Source organism: Pseudorasbora parva, chromosome 10 (assembly GCF_024679245.1).
Source record: "Pseudorasbora parva isolate DD20220531a chromosome 10, ASM2467924v1, whole genome shotgun sequence".
Lineage (NCBI taxonomy): Eukaryota > Metazoa > Chordata > Actinopteri > Cypriniformes > Gobionidae > Pseudorasbora > Pseudorasbora parva.
Genome location: NC_090181.1, coordinates 2114878 through 2127450, shown reverse-complemented (window position 1 = coordinate 2127450; position 12573 = coordinate 2114878). Strand labels below are relative to the sequence as shown.

Sequence of the window (12573 nt, the reverse complement as noted above, 5' to 3'; positions counted from 1 at the left end):
CGGTAAAGCTGGACAGGAAGTGGTGGTATCTCTGTAAGGTCCCAGGGGACGGTGGGGGAAGTAGGGCCCTTCTGAGACCTCTCCATGTCTTCAGCCTTAAAGGGTTAGTTCCCCCATAAATGTAACTTCTGTCATTAATTCCTCCTGTGGTTGGCCAGCCGTCAGTCCTCCGTTCATCTTCACACACAGATGAAGATATTAGTGTTGAAATCCGATGTCTCAGAAAGGCCTTCATTGACACCAATGTAATTTCCTCTCTCAAGACCCATAAAGGCACTAAAGACGTCGTTACAAAGCCCATCTCACTACAGCGGCTCTACAATCATTGATGAAGAGGCCAGAATAGAGTTAGTGCGCAAAAAACACTAAATAACGACTTATATAGTGATGGCCGATTTCAGAACAAAGCTTCGAACCGTTATGAAGCAGTGAATCGATTCATTAATCGGATCGTGAGTCAGACTGCTGAAATCACGTGACATTGGCGATCTGAATTAATCTTGGCTTAGCAACCGTAACTAGGCGCAGAAGGTCTGTCAAGCTTTCGAACTTGTGCATATGAATTTGTGCAAATCTGATACCTATCCTAAAAGTTTGGATAAAGGGTGGAATTTTTTTCCATCCCCAAACTTAAAACCCAAGGTGAGAAATGCCAGGCCTGAATCAAGCAGTGTGTGAGGCTCCATTCACAACTAAATGATGACAGGATTTTAAAAAAAAACACCTACGGTTACGTTTGCTCCAACGAACATGAGGTTTTTGACTGATGCAAATTATTACATGATGCAGCATATAGACTATAAAGAGGACTGCCTGGTAGCTTTATTTATTAGTTTTGTGTCGTAGTTCGTTTAGATAAATTGTGTGCAAATTAAGACCATCATAAGAATTGTTGCAGGGGCTGTGTTTATCATGTCTGACAGAGTGACTTTCTATTATAAGGCTGTATTGTTACAAGTAACTGTGGGGTTTTTATGTATGTCTCTGGCTAGTTCCTGGTCCAAGGCGTGGATTAGACACATGATGTGTGAGGAGTAACATTAGCCGGCACGCTCAATATAAGCGGGAGAATCACTGCAAAGTGTTCAGGCTAACTTAATGTCTTGTGTTTATTCCATAAGATTTATTGATTAGCTGTTTGATTTATAATTATTCAATTATTTTCTAATTTAACTTACCCTTGCTGTGCATGAACATGCGTATCAGGTGGCTTCTAATCGGTTGCATAGTATGTCATGGATATATCCAGCAAATGCATACTGCAGTCCCCTTTGTCTTGTCCTCTCAGATATTTCAACTGTTCGCCCAAAATGACTAATTATCTCCTTGGAAATGTCTCACACCGGTGCATACATACTGTAATAGACGTGCCAGGCGGAAAGATTGACAGGCGTAGCAACCGTAACTAAGGAGGGTGGGGCTTAGCGCAGGGTCAATTACTAAACTAACAAACCAAGTACATTCTATGTTTAAAAGCTCAAGAAAACCTGATATTACCCTAATCTTATAAGTTATACCTCACTGGAGAAAAGACATGCTGTCCTTTTGCATGTTGTAGGCCTACTTTATTTATTTTGATTGATTGAAATTTGGATGTGTGCAAGTTTGAGTAGTTTATGAACACTGACTTACTGCATGTATCATTGATATATGAAGCGTTTTCACATTTTGCTCCAGGATCAACAGCAGGGATTCGCAAACAACCTCAAAAAACAAAAAGAAAAACACACAAGTCAACATAGTTGTTATACATTTTAAAGACTTGTAAACTGAGAACTTCTTGAAGGTAATAAAAGACCAACAGAAATATTTATGCAACTGATTATATTGCATATTTATGCAATATAATCAGTTTATTCACCTTTTGAGCATGGTAGATTGAACTCTTGGCAGATTAGTGCTCAACATTTTTTTTTTTTTTTTATATGAAATACATTTTTACTCTACAGGCAAATTACTGCACAGACAAACACCAACAAACAAGTTGAGCGTTGGATTTAGAATTTTATGAAAAATAAATGTTCTCACTGCCCCAACATACTCGAAATATTCCCACGAAAAAATTATATATTAATTTTAACCAATAAAAATAAAAGATTGCGGCTTTCAGACACGACTAGCTGGACGTTCACTTTGGAGCAGTGGTTTTCAAACCCTGGGTCTTAACTGAGACTTAAAAATGGGTCGCCAGGACAATTAAGAAGACTTGAGTTAGCTTACATTAAAAATTAAAAATAATAATTTTCATAAAATAAGTCTATAGACCTATATAAAAGTAAAAAATACATGAAATATATTTGACATAAATTATTAACAGATTAACAAAAAAAGGGGAAAGAAATGTGCGACAGTTGCTGCTGACTTTGGTTCATTATCGTGAGGCGCGACGCTCCTCCAAACAAGCTCACCAAATGGAAACCCAGATGATAGAGAGCAAATCTTATTTTCTTTATGTTATTTTACAATAGCACAATGCAAGTAAACACTTTTGCAATTTTGAACAATGTCTTTCTCTTATTATCTGTATGACCATTACAGATATTTGTTTCCTCTGCTATTACGCACGGGCGCCTCACGCGCACACAATGTCATTGCAAACTTGACATCGCAGTCAGTTCATTATCAAAATAAAACAGCCAATCTAATATATAAAAAGTTACACAGCTCAGTTTAAATAGTCAGAAGTAGCCAACAATTCTTGCCATTCAGCGTGAGCACTGCTCCACTCAGGTGTTTCCAAGTATACACCCCCTCGCAACATTCATGTTTCGTCCCGCTCCTGTCCGCATACAAGTATACAGCGCTTTTTTTCCTGTACGTCCATGACACTATTTCAAGTAATTTAACGTAAAAGCAAGCGTGTGCCTGGTTTGGCGTGGCAGAATACTTGCAAAGTGCGTGCTCCCTTCATAATTCCAAAAAAGCTATCATCTCAATTCAACGCGATCTTACAAAGCTGTTATTAATAAAAATTACTGAACAATGAATCTTTCATAATGTCTAAACTTTCTTTGTTATAATCAGAGGATTTGTCAACATACAGAATTCAGCACTGTGCAAAAACTCTTTTGAGCGGTGAGTGGATTTTTCTCTGTTTGGCCATCGCGTTCTAGAAATAAACATACTATGTTTAACCAATATATTGGTTACAATGCACAACGCAGCAAAACGTGTTATAGGCCTACTCTGCCTCCACCTGTAAATCATTTTAATTTAATTTTATAATAATTTATTTGTTTCTAGATGTTTCTTTTTAGATTTTTTTTTTATTTTGCGGTAGTAATGCAAAGTCGGCATTCAGCCATCAAATCTAGTCCCGCGCCGCACTCTATGCGTTGGGTTCCGCGAGTCCCGCGGGAGTGCAGGTCTCTATTCTCAAGCTCATTTTTGCACATGTGAAGAGGATGATTTTTTCCATCAATATTGGACGTGAGTTAAGTAGCAAAAGCCTATAATAAATAATGGTTTAGCATCCAAATACATCACAAATATGGAGTCATTTGGGCTCGAATGAGGGAGTTAGTCCAACACTGGTTACTTTCAGTTCCTCATTAAATTATTTCGTTTTGGCTTTATATAGTTCTGAATACCGAAAAGATTTGTTTTGGAGTGAGGGGAACTAAAATAACCTATGTTTGTAGTGTTTAATGTTTGTAGTGTACATTATTTCTCTTTATTTACTATTATTTCTGAATGCAATCAAATGCGTGTGTGTGTGTGTGTGTGTGTGTGTGTGTGTGTGTGTGTGTGTGTGTGTGTGTGTGTGTGTGTGTGTGTGTGTGTGTGTGTGTGTGTATGTGTGTGTGCTTGTTAACATGGCAAGTACCAAAACATTTACCAAGTTTTGTACCATTCTGATGAAGTAAAAAAAAATGCTGGTCAAAAATGATGTTACAGCACCAGAGAATTAATATCACTGTCTTAAGTCAAGTTCACATTAAGAATTTTAGAATGTCCCTATTTGTACGTCATTTAGTGTTTAATTTAAAAAAAAATTGTTTTTTGTATCATCATTAATATATATTTTAAATTTTTCACAACATTCCTTTCAGCCTAATCCATTTACATATAATCCTTATCTTGATATTTATGCAAATATATACCATCGTGTTGATGAAAAGGCTGCATGGAAAATGCATGGAATTTTTTGGCATTGTTGCTAAATATATCTTATATTGGACTTTCCCATTGTAATATGTAAACCTAGACTTTAGAGAGATTGAGGATTCTTCTTTAATTTTTTTATTTTATTTCAATGCTTCTAGATAACTTTTCAGTGGGAATCAGAGTGAAGTTTATCTGGTTTTACAACAAATATTATTATACTGTAGAAGAGGGTAAAATCTTACTTGTGTTTGGGCATTGAGTAACTGCATTGCTTCTGGTTGGAGTCGGGATCGGGGTCGGTGTTGTGGTATTTGAGGTGTTTTCTATGGGGGTTGTAGTTGTCGGGTTGTTGGTGGTCTGACAAGTCACATCTGGATCAAGCAAAAGGGAAGAAATTGAATTATTACAACATTTGCTAAATATCCATAACCTAAACTAGTATATAAACCCGATTCCAAAAAAGTTGGGACTGTATAAATTGTGAATAAAAACAGAATGCAATGATGTGGAGGTTTCAAATTTCAATATTTTAATCAGAATACAATATAGATGACATATCAATAAGTTGATTTAAAATTTCATGGCATCAACACATCTCAAAAAAGTTGGGCCAAGGCCATGTTCACCCCTGTGTGTCATCCCCTCTTCTTTTTATATCAGTCTGCAAACGTCTGGGGACTGAGGAGACAAGTTTAGGAACAGGAATGTTGTCCCACTCTTGTCTAATACAGGATTCTAGTTGCTCAATTGTCTTAGGTCTTCTTCGTCGCATCTTCCTCTTTATGATGCTCCAAATGTTTTCTAATGGTGAAAGATCTGGACTGCAGGCTGGCCATTTCAGTGCCCGGATCCTTCTTCTACACAGCCATGATGTTATAATTGATGCAGTATGTGGTCTGGCATTGTCATGTTGGAAAATTCAAGGTCTTCCCTGAAAGAGACGACGTCTGGATGGGAGCATATGTTGTTCTAGAACTTGGATATACTTATCAGCATTGATGGTGCCTTTCCAGATGTGTAAGCTGCCCATGCCACACAGACTCATGCAACCCCACACCATCAGACATGCAGCTTCTGGACTGAGTGCTGAGAACAACTTGGGTTGTCCTTGTCCTCTTTAGTCCGGATGACATGGCGTCCCAGTTTTCCAAAAAGAACTTTAAATTTTGATTCGTCTGACCACAGAACAGTTTTCCACTTTGCCACAGTTCATTTTAAATGAGCCTTGGCCCAGAGAAAACGCCTGCACTTCATGTTTAGATATGGCTTCTTTTTTGACCCATAGAGTTTTAGCCGGCGACGGCAAATGGCATGGTGGATTGTGTTCTCTGAGCCCATGTTGTGATTTCCATTACAGTAGCATTCCTATATGTGACGCAGTGCCGAAGATCACGGGCATCCAGTCTGGTTTTTTAGCCTTGACCCTTACACACAGAGATTGTTCCAAATTCTGAATCTTTGGATGATAATATGCACTGTAGATGATGATAACTTCAAACTCTTTGCAATTTTTCTCTGAGAAAATCCTTTCTGATATTGCTCCACATTTTTTTGCAGGCAGGATTGGGGGGAATTGCTGATCCTCTGCCCATCTTGACTTCTGAGAGACACTGCCACTCTGGGAGCCTCGTTTTATACCCAATCATGTTGCCAATTGACCTAATAAGTAGCACATTTTTGCAAAGTTGCTGTTTCCTTATATGTACATTTAATTTTTCCGGCCCTGTTATTGCTACCTGTCCCAACTTTTTTTGGAATATGTAGCTCTCATAAAATCCAAAATGAGCCAATATTTGACATGACATTTCAAAATATAAGTTTATGAGATTTGTAAATTCTTACATTTTATACTTTTTTATATACTTTTCTTATACTTTTTTAATCACAATTTGTACAGTGACCCAACTTTTTTGGAATCGGGTTTGTAAAATAGTTTGTGGTTGTACATGACTTGCTGTTTCTCAAGAACTCATTGCATACACACTCCATTCAAATATTCTGGTTTGTATATAATTTCAGTCTTCCATTTGTTGTGACCCTGGAGCACAGAACCAGTCCTGCATTTCACAGGTATATTTGTGGCAATAGCCAACAATACTTTGTATGGGTCAAAATTATCCATTTTTCTTTTGTGCCTAGAATCATTAGGATAATAAGATCATGTTCCATGAGTATATTTTGTAAATTTCCAATCGTAAAAGTAGAGAAATTATCAAATTATTATTAGTAGGAATATGCCTTGCTAAGAACTTTATTTGGACAACTTTAACTTTAAATATTTTGATTTTTTTGCACACTTAGATTTCAGATATTCAAATAATTGCCAAATATTGTCCTATCCTAACAGATCATACATCAATGGAAATCGTATTTATTCAGCTTTCATATGGCGTATAAATCTCAATTTAAAATAATTGACCCTGGTTTTGTGGTCCAGGGTTACATATTTGCGTTGATTGATAGAATGTTCAGAATTCAAATTGTAACCAGCAGCGATGTCGTCATAATGAGTGACGCTCCGATGACGTCATAATGAGTGACGCTCCGATGACGTCATAATGAGTGACGCTCCGATGACGTCATAATGAGTGACGCTCCGATGACGTCATAATGAGTGACGCTCCGATGATGTCATAATGAGTGACGCTCCGATGACGTCATAATGAGTGACGCTCCGATGACGTCATAATGAGTGATGCTCCGATGCTCCTGGATATATATCATTTGTTGCATCTAAATATGATTGAGGATACGGTTATTGATAAATCGAATTGTTTTTGTTGTTCATTATCATTTAGGGGGCTTAGGAACATTTTAGGGTAGCTTCAGCCCCCGTAAAATAGGCCAAACGATGTCCCTGAGTGACGCACCGATGACGTCATAATGACTGATGGCACTGATGACGTCATAATGACTGACAGCAGCGACTGACAGAAGAGATGACGTCATAATGACTGATGGCAGCGACTGACAGAAGCGATGACGTCATAATGACTGATGGCACCGATGATGCCATAATGACTGACAGCAGCGACTGACAGAAGCGATGACGTCATAATGACTGACAGCAGCGACTGACAGAAGCGATGACGTCATAATGACTGACAGCAGCGACTGACAGAAGCGATGACGTCATAATGACTGATGGCTGCGACTGACAGAAGCGATGACGTCATAATGACTTATGGCAGCGACTGATGGAAGTGATGACGTCATAATGACTACTGACAGAAGCGATGACGTCATAATGACTGGCGGCACCGTTGATGTCATAATGACTGATGGCACGATGATGTCATAATGACTGACAGCAGCAACTGATGGCAGCGATGATGTCATAATGACGGACGGCAGCGATGATGTCATAATGACTGATGGCAGCGATGATGTCATAATGACTGACGGCAGCAATGATGTCATAATGACTGATGGCAGCGATGACGTCATAATGACTGACGGCAGCAATGACGTCATAATGACTGACAGCAGCGATGATGTCATAATGACTGACGGCAGCGATGATGTCATAATGACTGACAGCAGCGATGATGTCATAATGACTGATGGCAGCGATGATGTCATAATGACTGACAGCAGCGATGATGTCATAATGACTGACGGCAGCGATGATGTCATAATGACTGACGGCAGTGATAACGTCCTAATAAGTGACAGCAATGATGACGTCATAATGACTGACAGCAGCAACGGATGGCACCGATAATATGTGATAACTACGTGACTAGTCTAACAGTCAGAGCTACAATTGGGACTGTTGCTGATTGTTGGCAGCCACTGAGAGGTCGTTGTTCGTCGTTTCGCCGTTTTCAACCGCTTCTCTAATGTTTACGTTTGAATTGCTGCGGTTGGTTTCTGGTTTGGAGGACATTTGATGTTTCTCGCCGCGGGTGCTCACTGGTGGTCTCCCTTGGGCTTAAGCTGCATGGTGGCTGAAGTTTGCACCGGGCTAGCGTCATCCGGGCTCTCGTCGGCGGCGTCCGGCATGATGTTGGGATGTTCTGCTTCTCGGCTGCGCCGCTGTTCCGTCCTGCATTGCGACCGTGGAGCGACATCTGCGCCGGCCCCGGTGTGTCCACAGAAGTGTCCGGAGGAATGTTCTGCCTCTTGCATGGTGCTGCAGCGATCCCCATCGTTTGAATCATCATGAAGAAGACCCATCATCTGGTCTTCAGCTGTCGTGCTCGGCGATGTCATCGGGACACTGCCGCTGGGAGAAATCTGAAACATGGAGTGGACCACAGTGTGCTGCGGAGCTAACAGAGACTTCCACCATCAGCTGTTTTCTGTCCACCATCAGCTCTGTTTCTGTTCACCATCAGCTCTGTTTCTGTTCACCATCAGCTCTGTTTCTGTTCACCATCAGCTCTGTTTCTGTTCACCATCAGCTCTGTTTCTGTTCTGTTTTCTGTGTTGGTTGATTGTTTGTAGTATTCTATATTTTTACTTGTTATTCATTTTTTGTTGTTATTCCCCCCCCCCCCCCCCCTTTGTTGCACTTTGAGATTCTTCGGAATGAAAAGTGCATTATAAATAAAATCTATTATTATTATTATTATTATTAATATCATAATGACTGACAGCACAATGATGTCATAATGACTGACGGCACAATGATGTCATAATGAGTGACGGCACAATGATGTCATAATGACTGACAGCACAGATGATGTCATAATGACTGACAGCACCGATGACGTCATAATGACTGGCAGCACCGATGACGTCCTAATGAGTGACGGCAGCGATGATGTCATAATGACTGACAGCACCGATGACGTCAAAATGATTGACAGCACCGATGACGTCATAATGACTGACAGCACCGATGATGTCATAATGACTGACGGCACCGATGATGTCATAATGACTGACAACAGCGACTGACAGCAGTGATGATGTCATAATGACTGACAGCACCGATGATGTCATAATGACTGACAACAGCGACTGACAGCAGCGATGATGTCATAATGACTGATGGCAACGATGATGTCATATTGACTGACAACAGTGATCACTCATGGAAACACAAGCGTATACCTGTACTCATGCGGTGTTGTGTGTGTTACACTCTGCATCTGAAGACACGCACCTGTTGAATTCAGGACTGCTGATGGCAAGCACTTAAATTCATTTGGTAAAATCCAAATTTGTATGTCTTTAAGTATCTCTTTCGTTCTGATTTCATAACTCCCCCAGTTGTTTGTAATGTTGAAAGAGTATGTTCTGTTTAATGTTTTGCATTGTCCTGAAAACAAGATAGAACATTTAAAAAAAATTATTCAATAATGGTTTGTAATTAAAATATATGCATACTTTACCCAGTGTTGTTATCAATAACTATTATTTTTTATTTTTTGAAGATGTAAAGAAAATTTAAAAATTTGCCTTGGCAACTAACTAGCATAGGCCTACATTTAAGTTAAAAGTACTAAATATCTTAAATTAAACTGAAATAAATGTAAATTAAACCTAGATAAAAACTCTATAAAATAAAAATAAAAAAGTGAGTACATAACAACAAAATAATTAAAACTTTAACTAAAACACAAACTGAAAAAATATTAAAACAAGCTAGTTCAAAATATTAATACAAAATGGTAATCATATATAATACGAAAGTAACACTGTTACCCTTTAACGTGGAGTTTGGTTTGACAGTCATTATGCAAAAATTCCCTATCAGTATTTCACAAGCCGACGGACATGTCAGGTTTACAGCTGGAATAAAAAGGCATTATCTCTATTAATCTGTCATCACAAGCACTTTCAGAAAATAAATATGTAGAATATTTCACAGCTACCTGCGCAAGTTGAATTATTTAAATTCTCGAAATATGCATTAGTCAGATTGTCTCCAATGATCATTATTTTCGAGCAGGCTGCACAAAGAAACACAACATTATAAGGCTAAGCACATCAAAAAAACATATTTGTTCTTTCAAAGTTGATAAATGTAATTTGTCATTTAAAGCGACATACTTATCTGGCCTGAAGCACAACAGAAGATCATCAGCCACAGCAAATTCTGCTTTTGCCGAGACATAATTCCCAAAGATTTCCTGATAGAGACACAAGAGTTTGATTTTCTTTTCAACAGACATTGGCTATAAATCCTAAAGTATTTTCTTACATTCTTGAGATGAACGTCCAAAATCCAAGAGGAGAGAGAAAGAGTTTCATCCGTTCACATATGAAGCCGTACGGTTATGATCTGCTGAAACACTGACATACAGTTTATTTGCATACAGGAAAATAATGTTTATTTGGGATTTACCTGTGAATTTCAGTGATAATTTACATTCAAATCCAGTTTATCATGTCCAGAGGTGGACAAAGTACACAACTTCATTAGTTGAGTAAAAGTTAAAGTACAACTGGTCAAATATTACTCCATTACAAGTGAAAGTTGTAACAGATTTTTACTTAAGTAGGTTAGGTTAGGTTAGGTTAGGTTAGGTTAGTTTAGGTTAGGTTAGGTTAGGTTAGGTTAGGTTAGTTTAGGTTAGTTTAGGTTAGGTTAGGTTAGTTTTATTATACCCGTAGGTAAATTTGTTTTACAGTGTAATGACTATGGCATCCAATACAAAAACACACAAACAAAGAATACTCCACAAAACATAAAGACAAATAAGTAAATAGTGCTCTCAAGAAAGAAAGAAAGTGCTCTCAAAACATTACATGTTTTCTTTGTAAAAGGACCTGATGAAGAACTGAAAAACATAAAAACAAACAACTTAAAAATAAAAATAAAAACAATGGATAAAAATCATAAAAACCTTAGTACATTTCTAAGAACCACCTCTACACTTTGTTAATCATATTAATTGGTACGATGCTGCTCTTATATCTTTTCGTTCTACACCTCGGGACTTTATACCTCCTCACAGACGGCAATAACTGAAAGTCATTAGGTTGAGAGTCATCATCTATGATTGAGAAGGCCATCCTTTGTAACTGTTTGGTATACAGGGATGCCACTCCTGGTTTAGACTCAGCTATCAAACGGCCAGACCATTTTACTATCTGGTTTAACTGTTTTTTTGCCGTTAAAGATATATGACCATACAATACTACAGTGGAGAAGGACAACACAGATTCATTAAAAGCATGATAAAACATTTTCATTATTGTTCAGTCAAGATTAAACACAGATAATTTTCTTAGGCAATACAAACGCTGGTGCCCCTTTTTGCACAGCTTCACAATTCTTTTCAAAATGTAGTTTCTCATCAATAATAGTCCCAAGGTATTTGCATGATTGTACATACTTTATTGTTTGGCCTTTAATTGAGGTCAGTTTACTTGGATAAGTACTTTTCCTAAAAGCAATGATCATATTGTTACGTCCTTGGCCATATTTTTCAATAGGTGCTTTGAAATTGTTTTTATTCAGTTGTGAATATACCTGTGTGGTGAGATATTGTAATGCCTTGTGGCCGTGTCTCTCTCTCTCTCTCTCTCTCTCTCTCTCTCTCTCTCTCTCTCTCTCTCTCTCTCTCTCTCTCTCTCTCTCTCTTATTACTACCTGGTGGGTTAATTTGGAAAAAAGGAGGGATTAAATACCTGGGAGTCTTTATCGGTGATACTGTTACGCAAGGAAAAAATTGGATTGGGGTGGTTGAAAAAATCGAGGGTAGATTAAAGAAATGGAAGTGGATACATCCACAACTATCCTTTAGAGGAAGGGTTTTAGTAATTAACAATTTGACTGCCTCATCCTTGTGGCACAGATTGTCATGTGTGGACCCTCCTCTTGGCTTGCTTTCCAGGTTACAAGCAATGTTTGTTAACTTTTTTTGGGATCGGATGCATTGGGTGCCTCAAAGTGTACTTTTTCTGCCTGTGGAAGAAGGCGGCCAAGGATTGGTGCACCTTCCAAGTAGGCTGGCAACTTTTCGATTGCAATTTCTCCAGAGACTATTAACTGGCCCTGAAGATCTGGTATGGAGGAAAACTGCCCAGACTATCCTACGGACCACTGATGGGCTGGGACTTGATAGAACTCTGATGCTTATGGATCATAAACAGCTGAACCTAAAGGACTTACCTTCGTTCTACCGTGGACTTTTTAAACTATGGGGACTTTTTAATTTCACCAGGACTTGGAATTGGGTTTGGTTACAGGAAAATTGTTGTATAGATGCTTTGTTAAAATGTTAAACAAAGTGGCATTAAATGAGAAGAAAGATACTGTGTGGCGAGAAAAGTTTGGGTTACAAGAAGATGATAAACCAGTTTGGAGGGTGATGTACAAACCACCATTGAATAAGCAAAGCGGGGATCTGCAGTGGCGTATATTGCATGGGGCTATAGCTATTAATGCCTTTGTGTCTGTTATACATGCGGATGTTGATGATAAATGTGCTTTTTGTGGAGTCAGAGAAACTGTGTTTCATTGTTTTACAGAATGCATTAGATTGGAAATACTTTTTGTGGTATTGA

The 12573-nt window shown here is 38.5% G+C and overlaps 1 long non-coding RNA gene across 1 annotated transcript; it reads right to left on the bottom strand.

Annotated features, from left to right (window-relative positions):
* Positions 1–4399: 4399 nt before the first annotated feature.
* Positions 4400–10010, bottom strand: LOC137090489 (uncharacterized). The gene is made up of 4 exons (XR_010907871.1): positions 9933–10010; positions 9763–9849; positions 9221–9376; positions 4400–4478 (listed from the first exon to the last, which is right to left on the bottom strand). It is a non-coding gene; the product is annotated as an uncharacterized lncRNA (long non-coding RNA).
* Between the last annotated feature and the right edge of the window lie 2563 nt (positions 10011–12573).